Source organism: Mustelus asterias, chromosome 7 (assembly GCF_964213995.1).
Source record: "Mustelus asterias chromosome 7, sMusAst1.hap1.1, whole genome shotgun sequence".
Lineage (NCBI taxonomy): Eukaryota > Metazoa > Chordata > Chondrichthyes > Carcharhiniformes > Triakidae > Mustelus > Mustelus asterias.
The window spans coordinates 94,963,539-94,983,294 of NC_135807.1; the positions used below are offsets into that span (position 1 = coordinate 94,963,539).

The 19,756-nt window shown below is 45.8% G+C and overlaps 2 protein-coding genes across 9 annotated transcripts in view; one reads left to right on the top strand and one right to left on the bottom strand.

Moving 5' to 3' along the window:
* The window catches only part of LOC144495855 (collectin-10-like), a 204,421-nt gene that overhangs the window by 56,072 nt on the left and 128,593 nt on the right, over positions 1–19,756 (top strand). The window lies entirely within an intron of this gene.
* LOC144495489 (tumor necrosis factor receptor superfamily member 11B-like) overlaps positions 1–19,756 on the bottom strand; it is a 46,783-nt gene that overhangs the window by 5,699 nt on the left and 21,328 nt on the right. The window lies entirely within an intron of this gene.

Consider the following 19,756-nt stretch of genomic DNA (forward strand, 5'->3'; position numbering starts at 1 on the left):
TCACTGCCTGCGCGGAGTCTGCACGTTCTCCCCGTGTCTGCGTGGGTTTCCTCCAAGTGCTCCAGTTTCTTCCCACAGTCCAAAAGACGTGCTGGTTAAGTGCATTGGCCATGCTAAATGCTCTCTTAGTGTACCGAACAGGCACCGGGGTGTGGTGACTAGGGGATTTTCACAGTAACTTCATCGCTATGTTAATGTTAGCCTACTTGTGACACTAATAAAAAAAACTTAAACAATGCAGAAGAGGCCTCATCCTTATCCAGTACCAAAATATTCCTTACAGCACGAACATTTGGGTTAATTGCATGACTTGAACTTTATTCTATAAACTGTATTTCCACACAAATTGTGACCTATTTAACTTTGTCACTGCTGACAGCCATTGCTAGTTTTAACTGTGAATATCAAACTTTATAAAGAATGGGTAGAGGCTTGCAGAATAATTAAAACTGCTTGCTATCTCAGATTCAGCCAGCTAACTGTAATCATGTTCCTTTCTTTTAATTTAATATGAAAGGTGTTCCTTTAGCCTAGCTAAACCACAGAACCCTGCAGAGTGAATGTGCAATGTAGCCATTTGTGTGTCCAGTAGCCAGTGATTTTGGACAGCAAATTATTTCTTAGCAAATCTACCATAAGTCACATTGCAGGCATGAATCTTCACGGAGAATCATGTGTCAATCATGTGGAGCTCATAAGCCTTCGATGACTCCATCGATATAGAAGTAACTTGCGGTGTTACATATTACAATAATAATTATGAGGAAGTTATGTAACTATTCTGTGATTAAAAGTCACCAATGTGTGTCACCTACACGTATGCAAAATCCTCTCAATTTTACGTGTAAAACTTGTTCTTGTTATAAGATTTCTTGGAATTTGTAAAGTCAGTCAAAAAAACAGGATAACCCAAACTAAACACTCCAAGTAGTTAAAATCTCTGGTACTTCGAAAAAACATGGAAGAGTGGATTCCAGAAAAGAACCTGAAGGGATATTTGCATTTTTCATTTCTGTTTGTGCTGAAGTCAGTGGAGTGGAAAGTTTTACATTCTTGCTGAATGTCATTTAGCAAATGGAGGAAATTTTCCACTCTGTTCTGGGAAGCCACATGAACAGCTGGAGGATATTTTGTTTTACATTCCACTACACGATTATTATATGGAGATGTCTGAGAAGCACCGTGTATCCCATATACAATTTCAAGGACTTAAATGCTATAGTATTCATAAAATCTGCTGCAGGAATAATTGCTCACGTAATTATCTGCTACCTCCAGATACCATACCCTAAGAGGGCATTGGTGACCATGGTTCACAATTATGCTCGGAAAAGAACAGCTGCAGTTTGCCATTGCCTTCCACAATATGGCTGATTAGGAGATTCTCCCACTCTGACCACCGGCCAACGGTTGTATTGGAAGGATTATAGGCTGATACTCAACCTGTTCGTCCACATCTCTCATTGCCTTCAATTCCGGACTTGGCTTACTGCCTGTGTGGAGTTTGCATGTTCTCCCCGTGTCTGCGTGGATTTCCTCCGGGAGCACTGGTTTCCTCTCACAGTCCAGATATGTGCAAATTAGCTGGTTTGGCCATGCCCCTTAGTGTCCCAACTTTTGTAGGTTAGGGGGATTAGCAGTGTAAATATGTGGGGTTATGGGGATAGGGCCTGGTAAAATGTTCCGTCAGAGAGCCTGCACTGTTGGGATTCTGTGATTTAAGTCAAGGAGTGAGCTTTGAACTTGGAATTTCTGCCCCAGGTTTAAGGATGCTACCACTGCCCCACAAAATATCCCCATATAATTATATGGCTTGCAAATTCATGAATCACCCTTGCCATTGGGAAGTTTTATATGAATCAACTCTATTACACATGGGAACAAAAATCATATTTAGTAGGTTAACATAGGATTTGTAGGTTAGAAACAAGCCATTCACCCTCTCTAGTCTGTACAGTCTTTATGTTCCATTCCACTCAAATGTTTTTTTCATTCTACACAAACACCTTTTTCTAGAATTGCTAATTCAGAATAATTCCCAAGTTTTATACATTCTCTACACCCAATGGTTTTCATTATGGATCCTAATCAAGGGGGTAGGGCAACTGCACGGATCAACCACAATTAGCATTGATTTCATAGAAAAGAATCATAGAAACCCTACAGTACAGGAAGAGGCCATTCGGCCCATCGAGTCTGCACCAACCACAATCCCACCCAGGCCCTACCCCCATATCCCTACATATTTACCCACTAATCCCTCTAACCTACGCATCTCAGGACACTAAGGGCAATTTTGAGCATGGCCAATCAATCTAACCCACACATCTTTGGACTGTGGGAGGAAACCGGAGCACCCGGAGGAAACCCATGCAGACACGAGGAGAATGTGCAAACTCCACACAGACAGTGACCCAAGCCGGGAATCGAACCTAGGTCCATGGAGCTGTGAAGCAGCAGTGCTAACCACTGTGCCACCGTGCCACCAACGTGTCTTTGATAATTTGATTTGATTTGATTTATTATTGTCACACGTATCAACATTATTGTTTCTTGTGCGCTTTTCAGACAAAGCATACCATTCATAGAGAAGGAAACGAGAGAGTGCAGAATGTAGTGTCACAGTCATAGCTAGGGTGTAGAGAAAGATCAACTTAATGCAAGGTAAGTCCATTCAAAAGTCTGACAGCAGCAGGGAAGAAGCTAAATTGTCAAAGGAATTTTATAATTGCGAGTGAGGGAGAGGCAGATAATTACCGACAAAATCAGATAACTTTCGAGAAAACAATTTCCCTTTTTGGAAGGCAACTGCTTGTCCAATTAAGACAACACAGTACTACTTTCTTCAACAGTAGTCTGTTCCTCTCCTGGACATGGTTAGTGTTACACCTCACAATGCACCTCATATTCTAGCCTTATTAGTTAAATTCAATGCCACAAAATAACATATTTTCTCTGCAGTCTTCCCATTAGAAGCTGATTCATTCTTCCTTCTTTCTAGTATTTCCTTTCCTTTCCATGTTTCACTTGTAACACTACATTCTGCACCCTCTCCATTCCTTCTCTGTGAACGGTATGTTTTGCCAGAATAGTATAAGAAACAATACGTTTCATTGCATACGAATACATGTGACAAAAATAAATCAAATCAAATCAAAATCTCATCCCTTTTAAATCTTCACAAATTCAGGTGATTTGACTTTGAGTGATAATGGGGGTGAATTTGAGCCCGCACTCTGGGTAGGATTTTACAACCTCGCTTGTCCCGAAACCATAAAATCCTGCCTGAGGTCAACGGGCCTTTCCATGCTCCACCCCTCGCCCTCTCCGATTCCCGTGGCGGGCGGGTCGGTGAAATTCCGGCCTCTGTGACTGCGGGAATGGCCATGATGTGGCGATGCCGGCGTTGGACTGGGGTAAGCACAGTAAGAAGTCTCACAACACTAGGAAGTCCAACAGCTTTATTTGGTAGCACAAGCCACAAGCTTTCGGAGCGCTGCTCCTTCATCAGGTGAGTGGGAGTTCTGTTCACAAACAGGGCATATAAAGACACAAACTCAATTTACAGAATAATGGTTGGAATGCAAGTATTTACAGGTAATCAAGTCTCAAAGGTACAGACAATGTGAGTGGAGAGAGGGTTAAGCACAGGTTAAAGAGATGTGTATTGTCTCCAGCCAGGACAGTTAGTGAGATTTTGCAAGCCCAGGCAAGTCGTGGGGGTTACAGATAGTGTGACATGAACTCAAGATCCTGGTTGAGGCCATCCTCATGTGTGCGGAACTTGGCTATCAGTCTCTGCTCAGCGACTCTGTGTTGTCGTGTATCATGAAGGCCGCCTTGGAGAACGCTTACCCGAAGATCTGAGGCCGAATGCCCGTGACCGCTGAAGTGTTCCCCAACAGGAAGAGAATACTCTTGTCTGGTGATTGTCGAGGGGTGTTCATTCATCTGTTGTCATAGCGTCTGCATGGTCTCCCCAATATACCATGCCTCGGGACATCCTTTCCTGCAGCGTATCAGGTAGACAACGTTGGCCGAGTTGCAAGTGTATGTACCGTGTACCTGGTGGATGGTATCCTCACATGAGATGATGGCATCCGTGTCGATGATCCAGCACATCTTGCAGAGGTTGTTGTGGCAGAGTTGTGCAGTGTCGTGGTCACTGTTCTCCTGAAGGCTGGGTAGTTTGCTGCGGACAATGGTCTGTTTGAGGTTGTGCGATTGTTTGAAGGCAAGAAGTGGGGATGTGGGGATGGCCTTGGGAATGGCAGCAGGGGCTCAAAATCTAGAGGGTGCAATTTGTGCCAGCGAGTTTCCGAGTTCCGGTCGTCCAAACACCTCAATGGTGGAGTGGAGTGGGACTGCAGAAAGCTCACTTTTATACATTAGCATGTCAGTAGCATGTCAGTAGCGAGCACTCTCTCTGGAGCCTGCACCGAATTCCAGATCATTACATGATCACTTCATTGAGGGGTGTTGTGAATGTGGGGTGGGAGGTTGAGTATTCAATAATACTGCACTGTTGAACTTGCCGCATGTAACATTCTCTATACCCTACAAAGTTGTATTTCTTTCCCTCTCTCTTTGACAACAAGAAATAGATCTTTATGAAGTCTGCATATGATATGCATACTCCTTGTGGAGCATTTTCACCATTCTGAAGAAATGTTTGTTGAAAATCAAAATATATAAATTTTCAAAATATATTTAAAGTTATTTGTAAAGACAGGAAAGAAAAGATATCTTCAAAATCACCTGTTTAGCCAGCAATAGTTAAAATAATCCCCATTTAACTTACCTCATTTCTTAGAAGATGCAACCAGCCACGTTTCCCTTCAAGATATTCCCCCAATTTGACCATGACGGTGCTTGCCCTAACAACCTTCCTCGATAAGATATTTTTAAAGCCAGCCTCTCGATGGAAGTATGCTTTCTTCTGTCCAGCTAACAGTTGAAAGAATCTGATTTATATTCAGCACTGTCACTGTAATCTTCATGATGTGGCGTTGCCGGCGTTGGACTGGGGTAAGCACAATAAGAAGTCTCACAACACCAGGTTAAAGTCTAACAGTTTATTTGGTGTGCTGCTAAATAAACCTGCTGGACTTTAACCTGGTGTTGTGAAACTATTTACTGTACTGTAATCTTCCGCAGTCTCACAGTCTCTGTGGTATCTGCATTCATCTAGTTCTGGAACACCTCTGACTTTAATCATAAAATGGAATCGTAGAATCACTACAGTGCAGAAGGAGGCCATTCACTTTACCATTGGTGGCGTATCAGTTGCCTCTAGGACCTAAGCTCTCTAACCCTCACTGTTTCTCTATCTCGTTTTCTTTCTTTAAGACACTCCTTAAAACTTACCTTTTTGACCAAGTTTTTAATCATCTGATTCATATCTCCTTATATGGCTTGAGGTCATATTTTGTTTCAAAATATCTCTATGAAGTACGCCATTCACATAAATCTATTCTGATCCAAACTATCCAAAACTATTCTGATTCTGAACTATTATGATCCTTTGTGCGTGGAAGTGTTTCCTAATTGAGGGGAGACAGCGGTGCAGTGGTAACATCGCTGGATTAGTAATCTAGAGGCCCAGACTAATGTTCAGAAACCAGTCTCAGTAATTGTGACCATCAAATTGTGATCATTAAAAATCCATCTGTTTTACTAATGCCCTTTAGCTACATGTGACTCCAGACTTACAGCAATGAGGTTAACCTTTAACTGTCCTCTGAAATGGCTGTGCAACCGACTCAAAAACAGCTTCTTCCCTGCCGCCATCAGACTTTTGAATGGGCGCACCATAGATTAGGCTGATCTTTCTCTATACCCTAGCTATGACTGTAACACTACATTCTGCACCCCTTCCTTTCCTTCTCCCTTATGTGCTCTATGAATGGTATGTTTTGTCTGTATAATTCGCAAGAAACAATACTTTTCACTGTAGCTCAGTATGTCTGAAATGAAAAAAGGGAGCCAGGGATGTACAACAAATGCTAGCCTTGCCAATGAGTCCCATATCTCATGAAAGAATAATATAAAAAATCATCCCTGAAACATATGATACTAATTTTTATACAGGATTTCTGTCTATATTCAGTGCGGGAAGAGAATTGGAATACTGTCTGTTCCCCTTAATACCTCAAAATCCTTGATTCAATCACCCCTTAACCTCCAAAATTCTACCTAATTTGTATAATGTCTCCTCCTAAATTATCTCTTGGAGTCCAGGTATCATTCTGGTAAACTATGTTCACTCCCTCCAAGACCAATATACTCTTCCTAAAGTAAGATCACATTTGAAAATACATGGAAAACAGAAGCAGGAATAGACCATTCCGGCCTTTGAACCTGCTCCACCATTCATTTTGATCATAGCTGATCATCAAATTCAATAACCTGACCCTGCCTTCCCCCATATCTCTTAATTCCTTTCGCCCCAAGGGCTATACCTAATTCCTTCTCGAAATCACACAATCTTTTGGCCTCAACTACTTTCCATGTTAGTGAATTCCACAAATTCACCATTCTCTGGGTGAAGAAATTTCTCCTCACCTCAGTCCTAAAAGGTTTATTCCTTATCCTCAAACTATGACCCCTAGTTCTGGGTTCACCCGCCATTGGGAACATTCTTTCTGAATCTACCCTATCTAACTCTGTTAGAATTTAATAAGTTTCTAGGATGTTATGCAATATTAGATAAGACATTAAAGCTGAGGCCATGGCTGCCCTTTCAAGTGAATGTGAAACTCCTCCGGCACTATATTGAAAGGAAAACAGGGTAATTCTCCCTGGTGTGTTGCCAATAATTATTCTTCAATCAACATCAATAAATGAAAAGCATTAGCGTGATATTCCTCTAATTGCTTTTTGTAGTACTGTGGTGAAACTGCTTTCTGACAATAACAAATCCATTTCAAAACTATTTAATTGACTTGAAATGCCGCAGGACTTCCTGTTATGAAATATATCATATTAAAATGTTCTTCCCCTTAATTTCTCCTGAATTGCCTGGTTGCCTCTATCCACATGTCTTTCTGCACTTCATATTCTGCTCAGTCATGTCTGGCCTGCTGTGCTGTTCTCCATCACCAGGCCTGCACTGGTCTGCATGATGCCACCTAATATCATTACTTTCAATTGCTCATTGCTGCCTTCTCCTTCCTCTTGCGTTCGCTCTGCATCAGCAACTGCTTCGGGGGCCACCATGAAGATTTAACAGGACAAAATTTCATCTTCGCCTCTTGAAACTTTTCAGACCTAAAGGATTGGTGTAGGCTGCTCAGTCGTTAATCTAAATCCGATGGTAGAAGAGCAGAATTTTTTAATCCCCTGGGCCTGGCAAGTTTAGAGCTAAGGCTAAACAAAGCCTTTATTTATTTTAAATTCACAAGAAGAAAGGATCCATGTATACTTTTGACAGCTTGCAGGCTAAATTTCTCTGGCTTACCACATTTTTATCGTCACCGACTCCATGACACAAAACATATAAAATGGCAAACCTACTAAATCTTCTACAAATCTTCTTCGGTGTCTTAATATGTCAAGGATATGTCAAGGATATGTCAGAATTCCAGCTTCTAAACTCGAATCTTCTGAGCAGTATATAAATTACTTACCTGTGCTGCCAAGGTGACTTATCTCAAAATTCATTATTGGGATGTGGGCATCACCAGCAAAGCCAATATTTCTTGTTCATCCCTAGTTGCACTTAACTGAGTGCGCGCAATCTTACCTGCCGTTCACACCACACTCCCACTGCAGCAAGGTCGGAGAATTTGGTGGCCAGCGAAATCTCCATTCACTGCAGCGGAATGGGAAAATCCCATCGGCACGAATAGTGATAAGATTCCGGCCAGTTTCTTGCTGGTCCATTTCAGAAGGAGGTTGAGAGCCGTATATATGTATCATATATGTATTGTGACGTATCGGGAGTCACATGTGGGCCAGACAATTTAAATGACAGCAGGTTCCCTGCCCTGAAGGATATTAGTGAGCCAGTGAGGTTTTTATAATAATTCGACAGCTTCATGGTCCCTTACTGAACACTTTATTTCCCCTTTGTGGAACTGAACTAAATGTTCAATAGTCATCTCTTAGTGGGATTTATAGAGTCATAGAGATTTTCAGCATGGAAACAGACCCTTCGGCCCAACTTGTCCATGTCGGCCCTTTTTTAAAAAAACCACTAAGCTAGTCCCAATTGCCCGCCTTTGGCCCATATCCTTCCATACCCATCTTACCCCCAATGTAACTGTCTAAACGCTTTTTAAAATTCAAAATTGTACCTGCCTCTGCTACACCTCTGGCAGCTTGTTCCAGATACTCACCACCCTGTGTGTGCAAAAATTGCTCCTCTGGAACTTTTTGTATCTCTCCCCTCTCACCTTAAACCTATGCCTTCTAGTTTTAGACTCCCCTACCTTTGGGAAAAGATGTTGTCTCTCTAGCTGATCTATGCCCCCCATTATTTTATAAACCTCTATAAGATCACCCCTCAGCCTCCTACGCTCCAGAGAAAAAAATTCCCAGTCTATTCAGACTCTCCTTATAACTCAAACCATCAAGTCCCAATAGCATCCAAGTAAATCTTTCCTGCACTCTTTCTAGTTTAATAATGTCCTTTCTACGATAGGGTGGCCAGCACTGTACACAGTGCTCCTTCCTAAAGGTGGCTTTAAGTGAATAATTAACAACCTTTTTAATTCAACCAGCCGGGAACTTTAACTAAACCAGTAACAATTTTAATTAAAGGATGGTTCGACTGAAATGCTGTTCAAATAAAGATAAGGATCATTTAGTACCAAAACAGTAATAACAGAATCTTAGTCACTCTCAAAAAAACTAGATACAACCAGGTCTGGTGGCTTGGAAAAGATTTGGAGATTCTTCTGTAGTTGTCCGCTGTCTGTAAGCGCTATCCAATTGGGTACTTTTCGCTGGTTGAATGGTGAGTTCTCTTAAGACATATCTGAAGCTGGCAGAGTTAAGAACTAACTGTTGATCTAACTGCCTTTAACTGCTTCAGTTGATCTGACCCTGGCTCTGGCTCAAGCGATGTTCCTCTGAGAAGGTTTGAACTCATGTTTTTTGGATTACTAGTCCAGTAATCGGGCTGCAGTAGAGTGTGACAGTTGGTGTCTCAGTGAGGGAGTGCTGCTCGGGCTGCAGTAGAGTGTGACAGTTGCTGTCTCAGTGAGGGAGTGCTGCTCGGGCTGCAGTAGAGAGTGACAGTTGCTGTCTCAGTGAGGGAGTGTTGCTCGGGCTGCAGGAGAGTGTGACAGTTGGTGTCTCAGTGAGGGAGTGCTGCTCGGGCTGCAGGAGAGTGTGACAGTTGGTGTCTCAGTGAGGGAGTGCTGCTCGGGCTGCAGTGGAGAGTGACAGTTGGTGTCTCAGTGAGGGAGTGTTGCTCGGGCTGCAGGAGAGTGTGACAGTTGGTGTCTCAGTGAGGGAGTGCTGCTCGGGCTGCAGTGGAGAGTGACAGTTGGTGTCTCAGTGAGGGAGTGCTGCTCGGGCTGCAGTGGAGAGTGACAGTTGGTGTCTCAGTGAGGGAGTGCTGCTCGGGCTGCAGTAGAGTGTGACAGTTGGTGTCTCAGTGAGGGAGTGCTGCTCGGGCTGCAGTGGAGAGTGACAGTTGGTGTCTCAGTGAGGGAGTGCTGCTCGGGCTGCAGTAGAGTGTGACAGTTGGTGTCTCAGTGAGGGAGTGCTGCTCGGGCTGCAGTGGAGAGTGACAGTTGGTGTCTCAGTGAGGGAGTGCTGCTCGGGCTGCAGTGGAGAGTGACAGTTGGTGTCTCAGTGTGGGAGTGCTGCTCGGGCTGCAGTGGAGTGTGACAGTTGGTGTCTCAGTGAGGGAGTGCTGCTCGGGCTGCAGTAGAGTGTGACAGTTGGTGTCTCAGTGAGGGAGTGCTGCTCGGGCTGCAGTAGAGTGTGACAGTTGGTGTCTCAGTGAGGGAGTGCTGCTCGGGCTGCAGTGGAGTGTGACAGTTGGTGTCTCAGTGAGGGAGTGCTGCTCGGGCTGCAGTAGAGTGTGACAGTTGGTGTCTCAGTGAGGGAGTGCTGCTCGGGCTGCAGTGGAGAGTGACAGTTGGGGAAGTGTGGGGAAGTTTTTTGTTTTCTTTTTTTTTCTTGCTGGTAATGGCTTCAGGGATGGCAGTTCAGGCAGTATGCTGCATCTCCTGTGGGATGTATGTGGTGAGGAAATCCAGTAGTGTTTCAGGAGATTTTAGTTGTAAGAAGTGCATTAGATTACAGCTTCTGGAGGAGCGTGTAAAGGAGCTGGAGGGGGAGGTAGAGGAACTCCGCATAATTCGGGAGGCGGAGGTGGAAGTTGATAGGAGTTATAGAGAAATAGTAACTCCTAGAAATGAGGCTTGGGTCAATGCCAGGAGGAGGGGTAAGAAGCAATCGGGAAGACAATCCCCTGGGGCGGTTCCCCTCCATAATAGGTTTTCGGTGCTGGAGGCTACAGTTGAGGAGGAATCAACTGAGCATAGAGAGCAGATCTCTGGGGGTGAGCCGAGTGAGAAAGCTCAGGTGGTTAAGGGCTGTAAAAGACTGGGCCTTGTGATTGGGGACTCCACAATTAAGGGGACAGATAGGAGGGTCGGAACTAAAGGTAGGGACTCAGGGTTGGTGTGTTGCCTACCAGGGGCTGGGGTCCGGGATGTGTCTGACAGGGTATTCAGGACTCTTAGGGGGGAGGGAGATAAACCACAAGTTATTGTACATGTGGGGACACACGACATAGGGAGGATAGGGGAAGGGGATATTAGGCAGGGATTTATGGAGTTGGGGTGGAAACTAAAGGCCAAGACTGACAGAGTGGTTATCTCTGGACTCTTGCCTGTACCACGGGATAGTTTAGAGAGGAATAGGGAGAGGGAAAGTTTGAATTCATGGCTGAGGGGATGGTGCAGGAGGGAGGGGTTCAGGTACTTAAGCAATTGGGGCTCGTACTGGGGAAGGTGTGACCTCTATGAGAAGGATGGTCTACACCTTAATCAGAAGGGGACCAATATCCTGGGGGGTAAATTTGCTAAGGCCATGCAGGGAGGTTTAAACTGATTCGGGGGGGGGGAGGGATCCTGAGTAGTGGGGCTGAAAGTGAGGGATGCATGGATGGGGACTGCAATGCACGGCATTGCAGAGGTGGGGTGGAGCAGGGTTTGAAATGTGTATACTTCAATGCCAGGAGTATTCGCAATAAAGTGGGTGAACTTGCAGCGTGGATCAGTACCTGGGACTTCGATGTTGTGGCTATTTCAGAGACATGGATAGAGCAGGGGCAGGAATGGATGCTGCAGGTCCCGGGGTTCAAATGTTTTAGTCGAAGTAGGGAAGGAGGTAGAAGAGGGGGAGGGGTAGCATTATTGGTCAGAGATTGTATCACAGTGTCAGAGAGGAGGTTTGATGAGGACTTATCTGTTGAGGTAGTATGGGCGGAGATTAGAAATAGGAGAGGAGAGGTCACCCTGTTGGGAGTCTTTTATAGACCTCCTAAAAGTTCTAGAGAGGTTGAGGAAAGGATTGCGGAGTCAATCCTGCTTAGGAGTGAAAGTAATAGGGCAATTGTTATGGGGGATTTTAACTTGACTAATATTGACTGGAATTGTTATAGCTCTAGCTCGTTAGAGGGGTCAGTTTTTGTTCAAAGCGTGCAGGAAGGTTTTTTGACTCAGTATGTAGACAGGCCAACTAGAGGTGAGGCTATATTGGATCTGGTGCTGGGAAATGAGCCAGACCAGGTGCTAGACTTGGAAGTTGGTGTGCATTTTGGTGATAGTGACCACAATTCGGTTACGTTCACCTTAGTGATGGAAAGGGATAGGCATGAACCTCGGGCCAATGGTTTTAGCTGGGGGAAGGGTAATTATGAGGCTATTAGGAGAGAATTAGGAAACATAGGTTGGACTAGGAGATTACAGGGACTGGGAACGTCCGACATGTGGAGTTTTTTCAAGGAGCAGCTACTGCGAGTCTGTGATAGGTATGTCCCTGTCAGGCAAGGAGGAATTGGTAGGGCTAGGGAACCGTGGTGCACCAAAAAAGTTTCTTTGTTGGTTAAAAAGAAAAAGGAGGCTTATGTTCGGATGAGACGTGAGCACTCGGGTAGTGCACTAGAAAGCTTTAGATTGGCTAAGAGGGAGTTGAAGAGCGAGCTTAGAAGGGCTAAAAGGGGACATGAGAAGACTTTGGCGGATAGGGTTAAAGAGAATCCTAAGGCGTTCTATAGGTATGTCAAGAACAGAAGGTTGGTTAGGGCAAGTTTAGGGCCAGTTATAGATGGCAGAGGGAAGTTATGTGTGGAACCGGAGGAGATTGGTGAAGCATTGAACCAATATTTCTCTTCGGTGTTCACGCAAGGGGACATGAATATAGCTGAGGAGGACACTGGGTTGCAAGGGAGTAGAATAGACAGTATTACAGTTGATAAGGAGGATGTGCAGGATATTCTGGAGGGTCTGAAAATAGATAAATCCCCTGGTCCGGATGGGATTTATCCAAGGATTCTCTGGGAGGCAAGAGAAGTGATTGCAGAGCCTCTGGCTCTGATCTTCAGGTCGTCGTTGGCCTCTGGTATAGTACCAGAAGATTGGAGGTTAGCGAATGTTGTCCCATTGTTTAAGAAGGGGAACAGAGACTTCCCCGGGAATTATAGACCGGTGAGTCTCACTTCTGTTGTCGGCAAGATGTTGGAAAAAATTATAAGGGATAGGATTTATAGTTATTTGGAGAGTAATGAATTGATAGGTGATAGTCAGCATGGTTTTGTGGCAGGTAGGTCGTGCCTTACTAACCTTATTGAGTTTTTTGAGAAAGTGACCAAGGAGGTGGATGGGGGCAAGGCAGTGGACGTGGTATATATGGATTTTAGTAAGGCGTTTGATAAGGTTCACCATGGTAGGCTTCTGCAGAAAATGCAGATGTATGGGATTGGGGGTGATCTAGGAAATTGGATCAGGAATTGGCTAGCGGATAGGAAACAGAGGGTGGTGGTTGATAGTAAATATTCATCATGGAGTGCGGTTACAAGTGGTGTACCTCAGGGATCTGTTTTGGGGCCACTGCTGTTTGTAATATTTATTAATGATCTGGATGAGGTTATAGTTGGGTGGATTAGCAAATTTGCTGATGACACCAAAGTCGGTGGTGTGGTAGACAGTGAGGAAGGGTGTCGTAGTTTGCAGGAAGACTTAGACAGGTTGCAAAGTTGGGCCGAGAGGTGGCGGATGGAGTTTAATGCGGAGAAGTGTGAGGTAATTCACTTTGGTAGGAATAACAGATGTGTTGAGTATAGGGCTAACGGGAGGACTTTGAATAGTGTGGAGGAGCAGAGGGATCTAGGTGTATGTGTGCATAGATCCCTGAAAGTTGGGAATCAAGTAGATAAGGTTGTTAAGAAGGCATATGGTGTCTTGGCGTTTATTGGTAGGGGGATTGAATTTAGGAGTCGTAGCGTTATGTTGCAACTGTACACAACTCTGGTGCGGCCGCACTTGGAGTACTGTGTGCAGTTCTGGTCCCCACATTACAGGAAGGATGTGGAGGCTTTGGAGAGGGTGCAGAGGAGGTTTACCAGGATGTTACCTGGTATGGAGGGGAGATCCTATGAGGAGAGGCTGAGGGATTTGGGATTGTTTTCGCTGGAAAGGCGGCGGCTAAGAGGGGATCTTATTGAAACATATAAGATGATTAGAGGTTTAGATAGGGTGGATAGTGATAGCCTTTTTCCTCTGATGGAGAAATCCAGCACGAGGGGGCATGGCTTTAAATTGAGGGGGGGTAGTTATAGAACCGATGTCAGGGGTAGGTTCTTTACCCAGAGGGTGGTGAGGGATTGGAATGCCCTGCCAGCATCAGTAGTAAATGCGCCTAGTTTGGGGGCGTTTAAGAGATCCGTAGATAGGTTCATGGACGAAAAGAAATTGGTTTAGGTTGGAGGGTCACAGTTTTTTTTTAACTGGTCGGTGCAACATCGTGGGCCGAAGGGCCTATTCTGCGCTGTAATGTTCTATGTTCTATGTTCTATGTAACAAGCTCTACCCTATCTGTTTTTTCCATTTAATGCTGAAATATAAATATTATATCAATTATTTCAGTTTTTATTTCATTCAACATTGCTCTTTAGTAGCCTCGAATAAAGGCAAGTTAATGCAAGAAAATTCTGACAATTATAATCAGCTCATTGCAAATGCGGCAAAGAAGTCACATCAAAATTCACAATTCTGTACTGTCAACCCATGATTTAAGATCAGTTGCATGAAGTGTTATGAACTATTGCTGTTTCGTGGAGATATCAATGGGAAGAAACAACTAATCCTGGAGGAAGCACCAAGTGATATATCAGGAATAGCACTGCAACCTGGATCTAGGCTGCTATCAAATTCTGAGCACTATTTTGAAAGTTATCCTTGCTATTGTGCGCTCCAAATGTCCTTGTGCTGTAACAGATACTTTGGGTGAATTTTATCAGTTCTCCCCGCCCATCGATGGGCGGAGCAAGCCAGTAAAATCGGGTGAGAGCCGAGAAATCAGGATTACGCCCGATTTCTCGTGATCTTTCGATAGCTGGCTTTCCAGCGAGGTCAGCCACTCACCAGAAATGGGTGAGAGGCTGAATAAATTATTTAAATATATATTAATCCTCATTACCATGTGTTTAGCAAGCCCGGCACACAATCGTCCGGGCTCACTTTCCTTCGTGGCCTCGCCGGGAGAAGCTGTCTCCATGAATGGGGAACAGTCGTGTTGGCCTTGCTGGTAAACCCAGAGGCTATTGAGGCCTCTAGGGAGGCCGAGGGCAAGGGCGGGAGTGCCCCTTGGTCAGTGTCAGCCTGGCAGTGCCAACCTGACACCTTGGCACTGCCATGGGGGGCTATGGGGTTCAATGGGGGGGTCCCAAGGGGGTGGGACCCATGGGATGGCGCATATGGAGTGGGGCTTATAGATGTTCAGTTTATAGGGGCAGGTCTAAATCAGGGGGGGGAAGGGCGGCCGCTGCTCACTCTGCCTGCAATCAGACCGGGGGGAGGGGGTGCCCACTGCTGTTCTGTAGGCGATTGGATCGGAGGGAGAGGCGGCCCGCTGCTGCTCTGTTTGGGGTGGGGGGGGGGGGGGGGGCAGGTGAATGATGTAAATCATTCACGCAAATATATTTAGTCAAGCTTCCTTATTTCATCATAATGAGGATACTTCCCCTTTCAAAAGTTGAACAGTTGCTGCCACATTGTGGAGATTGAATGGGCCCCCAACATCTAGTTTGCAGATGGGTGGGGCACCAGGAAAATCTCCGGGTTGACCTTCCTGCCACCTTCACCCCAACTGAGGACCTTAAGTGTCCAACCGTTGACCTCTTTAAGGACCCCGAGATGAAGCATCAGATCAAATCCAAGATCAGGTGCAATGTCTTTTCTTGTCAACTTGGATCTTGTTTGTCTCTCTCTCTCTCTTGCGGAGGACCATGAATTGGATTCAATTTGAATTTTGAATTGGTTTTTGGAGCTAGCAAGGAGACGGATTATGGACTTGTCCTGTCCACTCTGGCTTTGTAACTTTAAGAAGCCAGAGTGGACAGCCTGAGTTCACGGGTCCATTGTTGCTGCTGCTGCTGGCAATGTAGAGCTGCTGGCTAATCAGATTGGTTGGCAGCACTTCAGAGGTGAAGTCGGCAGAATTCCTGCCTCCAGCCAATTCACTCTCCTCGAAGCAGGCAGGAAATTGGTGAGGCAATGTTCCCCATCGACCCTTTATCAGGAGGGATGGGAACTCCACCACCTATAAAATGTTGTCCTGTTTATTTCAGTTATAGAATTAATATTGTTTAATCCAAAATAAATCTTTCCTTGATTTCATGCCAAACCTGAGGATTTTGCTGCTATTGCTATTGAACTGAATCTGAAAAGTGCAGATTTGATGCACACAGCATTTAACTTTTAACACATACTAATATTATTGTATAACTAGAAAGTTACTCCAATAAAAAAGTCATTTTGGACACTAATTAGGCAACTCTGCATATAAAGATAGCTACTTTTCATGGACCAATGACATTGAGGGTTGTTGGCTGCAATACGACATTGACGTTTGGGGCCTTGATGTGCTGAAATGCAGACAAACACACACTTTTGTGTTCATTCATGCTAATCATAGGCACTTTCATAGAACCATAGAATCCCTACAGTGCAGAAGGAGGCCATTCATCCTAGCAAGCCTGCACTGACCCTCCGAAAGAGCAACTCACCCAGGTCCTATACCCATAATCCCCCCTATTTACCCCACTAATCTACAGATCTTGGGACACTAAGGGGTAATTTAGAATGGCCAATCCACCTAACCTGCACATCTTAGGACTGTGGGAGGGAACTGGAGCACCCGGAGGAAACCCACACAGACACGGGGAGAATGTACAAACTCCGCACAGACAGTGATCCTAGGCACTGTAAGGCACCAGTGCTAACCACTGTGCCGCCGTGCCACCCTACATTGTTAAAGAAGTCAGTGAATTTAGCTGTTCCTGTCTCTTTGGATGTACCTATTTCCTGCAGATAGCAATCTATTTACAGGAAAACACGCGGGGCACGCTTTTACAGCTGCGCTTGGCCCAAAACTGGAAAATCCCGCCCAAGGTCAACGGACCTTTGCACGGTTCGCCCCTTCCCCGCCTGCTACGATTCCCGTGGTGAGCAGAATAAGAAAATTCTCTCCTGTGGGGTGGGAGACTAATTGCCTCATTGTCAAGCTCAGCAGGTTCAATAGCAATTTCCCGAGATTAGATACTGCAATGATAGGAAATGTTTCAATTGGTGGTTGCTCATCAAAATCAGGGGATTCATCAACACAATGTGAAGATGTGTCACCCAGTCTGACACACAACGTTGCCAGGTCATCTTTGAAAATGTTTTTTGAAAATATCAGCAAATTAAGTTTCATCAGAATGTGAGAATCTGCTCAGTTTCCATTGCAACTGCATCGATAGGGTAGATAGGACCCCTTCATAGCGGGGTCAATAACCAGGGGGCATTGGTTTAAGGGCAAGGACAGGAGATTTAGAGGGGATTTGAGGAAAAACCCTTTTCAGCCAGAGGGTGGTGGGGATCTGGAACTCACTGCCTGAAAGAGTGGTAGAGGCTGGAATGCTCACAGCATTTAAGAAGCATTTAGATGAGGACTTGAAATGCCAAACCATACAAGACTATAGACCAAGTGCTGGAAAATGGGATTAGAATAGATAGGTGTTTGATAGTCGACACAGACATAATGGGCCGAAGGGCCTCTTTAATGTGCTGTAAAACTCTATATTTCAGAGCATTCCAGCAGCGATTGGCAGCAATTGTTGACAATTAATTTTGCTGATATTGGGGGTGATTGTACCAGGCCGCTGGGCTGCTCGAGTAGCACAGTGGGCCGGGAGACATCAGTGGGGACCGTTTTGTGGGATTCCCTCTGGGTGTCACTGCCTCCGCGAATCTCCCAGCCTAAGATTTTTGGCATCATCAGCTCCGCACCAATTTGATTATCATGTGGAATTGTCATGGAACTTGACATTTCCATATGAATAGTGGGCCCGGGTCTGAAGTCTCCCCCCTCCTCTGGGAGTGATTCCCTCCAGCGGGGTTTACAACTGCTCTCCACTAATGGGGAACAGGTGGCCTGACCCCACTGGAGTGAAGAGAGGCCATTGAGGCCGCCCCAGGTGATCAGAGATAAGGGGGGTGGGGTGCCTTTGGGCAGTGCCGGCCGAGCAGTGCCAGACTGGCACTCTGTCACTGCCAAAGGGGAAAAACTGGCACTGCCCATGGGGCACCTTGGCACTTCCCACTGGGCACTGGGCAGTGCCAAGGGGGTGGGACCTGGAGGTGGGGCCTATTGGGGAGCAGGGCATATGAGGATGGCAATCGGTTGGGGGGAAACCGCTGCCACTCTGCACTGGGTCACGGAGTGGGAGGGAGTGAGTGTGATCGGGGTTGGCATCCGAGTGGTGGGGGGGAGGGGGACAGGGCTGCCGGGGCAGATCGGGGCTGATCATTGGGCGGGTGGGGAGTCGGGACTGTTTGGGGGGGGCAGAGACCTGGGCTGGCGGGGGGTGTTGGGGAGATCGGGACTGGCCGGTGGGGTGGACATAGGGCCTGACCCGAGAGGTCCAGAAGACCAGCGGTTGGGGGCGGATTAGTCAATAGGCCAGCGATGGGAGTTTGTGGGGCTGACCAGCGATCGAGAGGCCGGCAATGCAGGGCCACTTGCGCATGCGCTGATGTCCACACTGACAGATCAGCGCATGCGCAGTGTCCCGCTCAGCGCTATGCTGCCGGCCTCTCGGGCGGGAATAGGCCCTGCCCCCTGATTTCCAGAGTGAATCATGCTAGGGCACTATATGATGCACAGAGTGTGGGAGATTCATTCTGGAAATCACGCAAAAAAAAACCGGCGGGAGTTACTCCCATTTTTCCATATGTTGGGAACTTTGAATTTTTTTGGGAGAATCCCTGCCATTGTTTTGAACAAATATAAATACATCTAAAAGTTCTAAAAGGCATTTGTTTTGCAAAAAATCTACCAATCATCTGTTGTTGATCAACAGTAAATCTAAGATTGCCAATTTTGTGTGAATAAAGTCAAGCAAAGGTTCACAGGTTCTTTTGGATTCGGAGGTCTGACACCAGTCTTCAGGCAATCAGAATTCAACTTGAATGCCGACTCAAGCATACAGTATGTTTCTCAGGTAGTTTAAATGCTGCATTGTGTTACTTGGCCAAATTTGATGGTCTCCTGTCATGCTCTGCTTCCAGTCTCCCATGCTAATGCATCCATACCCCCCATGCATCTAACCTCAGTGGTTGGTAAACTGATGGAGAAGATCCTGAGGGACAGGATATATGAGCATTTAGAGAGGTTTAGTATGCTCAATAATACTCAGCATGGCTTTGTCAAGGGCAGATCGTGCCTTACGAGCCTGGTGGAGTTCTTCGAAAATGTGACTAAACACATTGACGAAGGGAAGGCAGTAGATGTGGTTTATATGGATTTTAGCAAGGCGTTCGATAAGGTCCCCCATGCAAGGCTTCTAGAAAAAGTGAGAGGGCATGGGATCCAAGGGGCTGCTGCCCGGTGGATCCAGAACTGGCTTGCCCAAAGGAGGCAGAGAGTGGGAATAGATTGGTCTTTTTCTAAATGGAGGTTGGTCACCAGTGGTGTGCCCCAGGGATCTTTTCTGGGACCCTTGCTGTTTGTCATTTTCATAAATGACCTGGATGAGGAGGTGGAGGGATGGGTTGGTAAGTTTGCCGACGACACGAAGGTTGGTGGGGTTGTGGACAGTCTGGAGGGATGTCAGAAGTTACAGAGGGACATAGATAGGATGCAAGACTGGGCGGAGAAGTGGCAGATGGACTTCAACCCAGATAAATGCGTCGTGGTCCATTTTGGTAGGGCAAATGGGATGAAGGAGTACAATATAAAGGGAAAGACTCTTAGTACGGTAGAGGATCAGAAGGACCTTGGGGTCCAGGTCCATAGGACTCTAAAATTGGCCCCGCAGGTCGAGGAGGTGGTTAAGAAGGCGTATGGTGTGCTGGCCTTTACCAATCAAGGGATTGAATTTAGGAGTCCGGGGATAATTATGCAGCTATATAAGACCCTCGTCAGACCCCACTTGGAGTACTGTGCTCAGTTCTGGTCGCGTCACTATAGGAAGGATGTGGAAAAGATTGAAAGGGTGCAGAGGAGATTTACAAGGATGTTGCCTGGACTG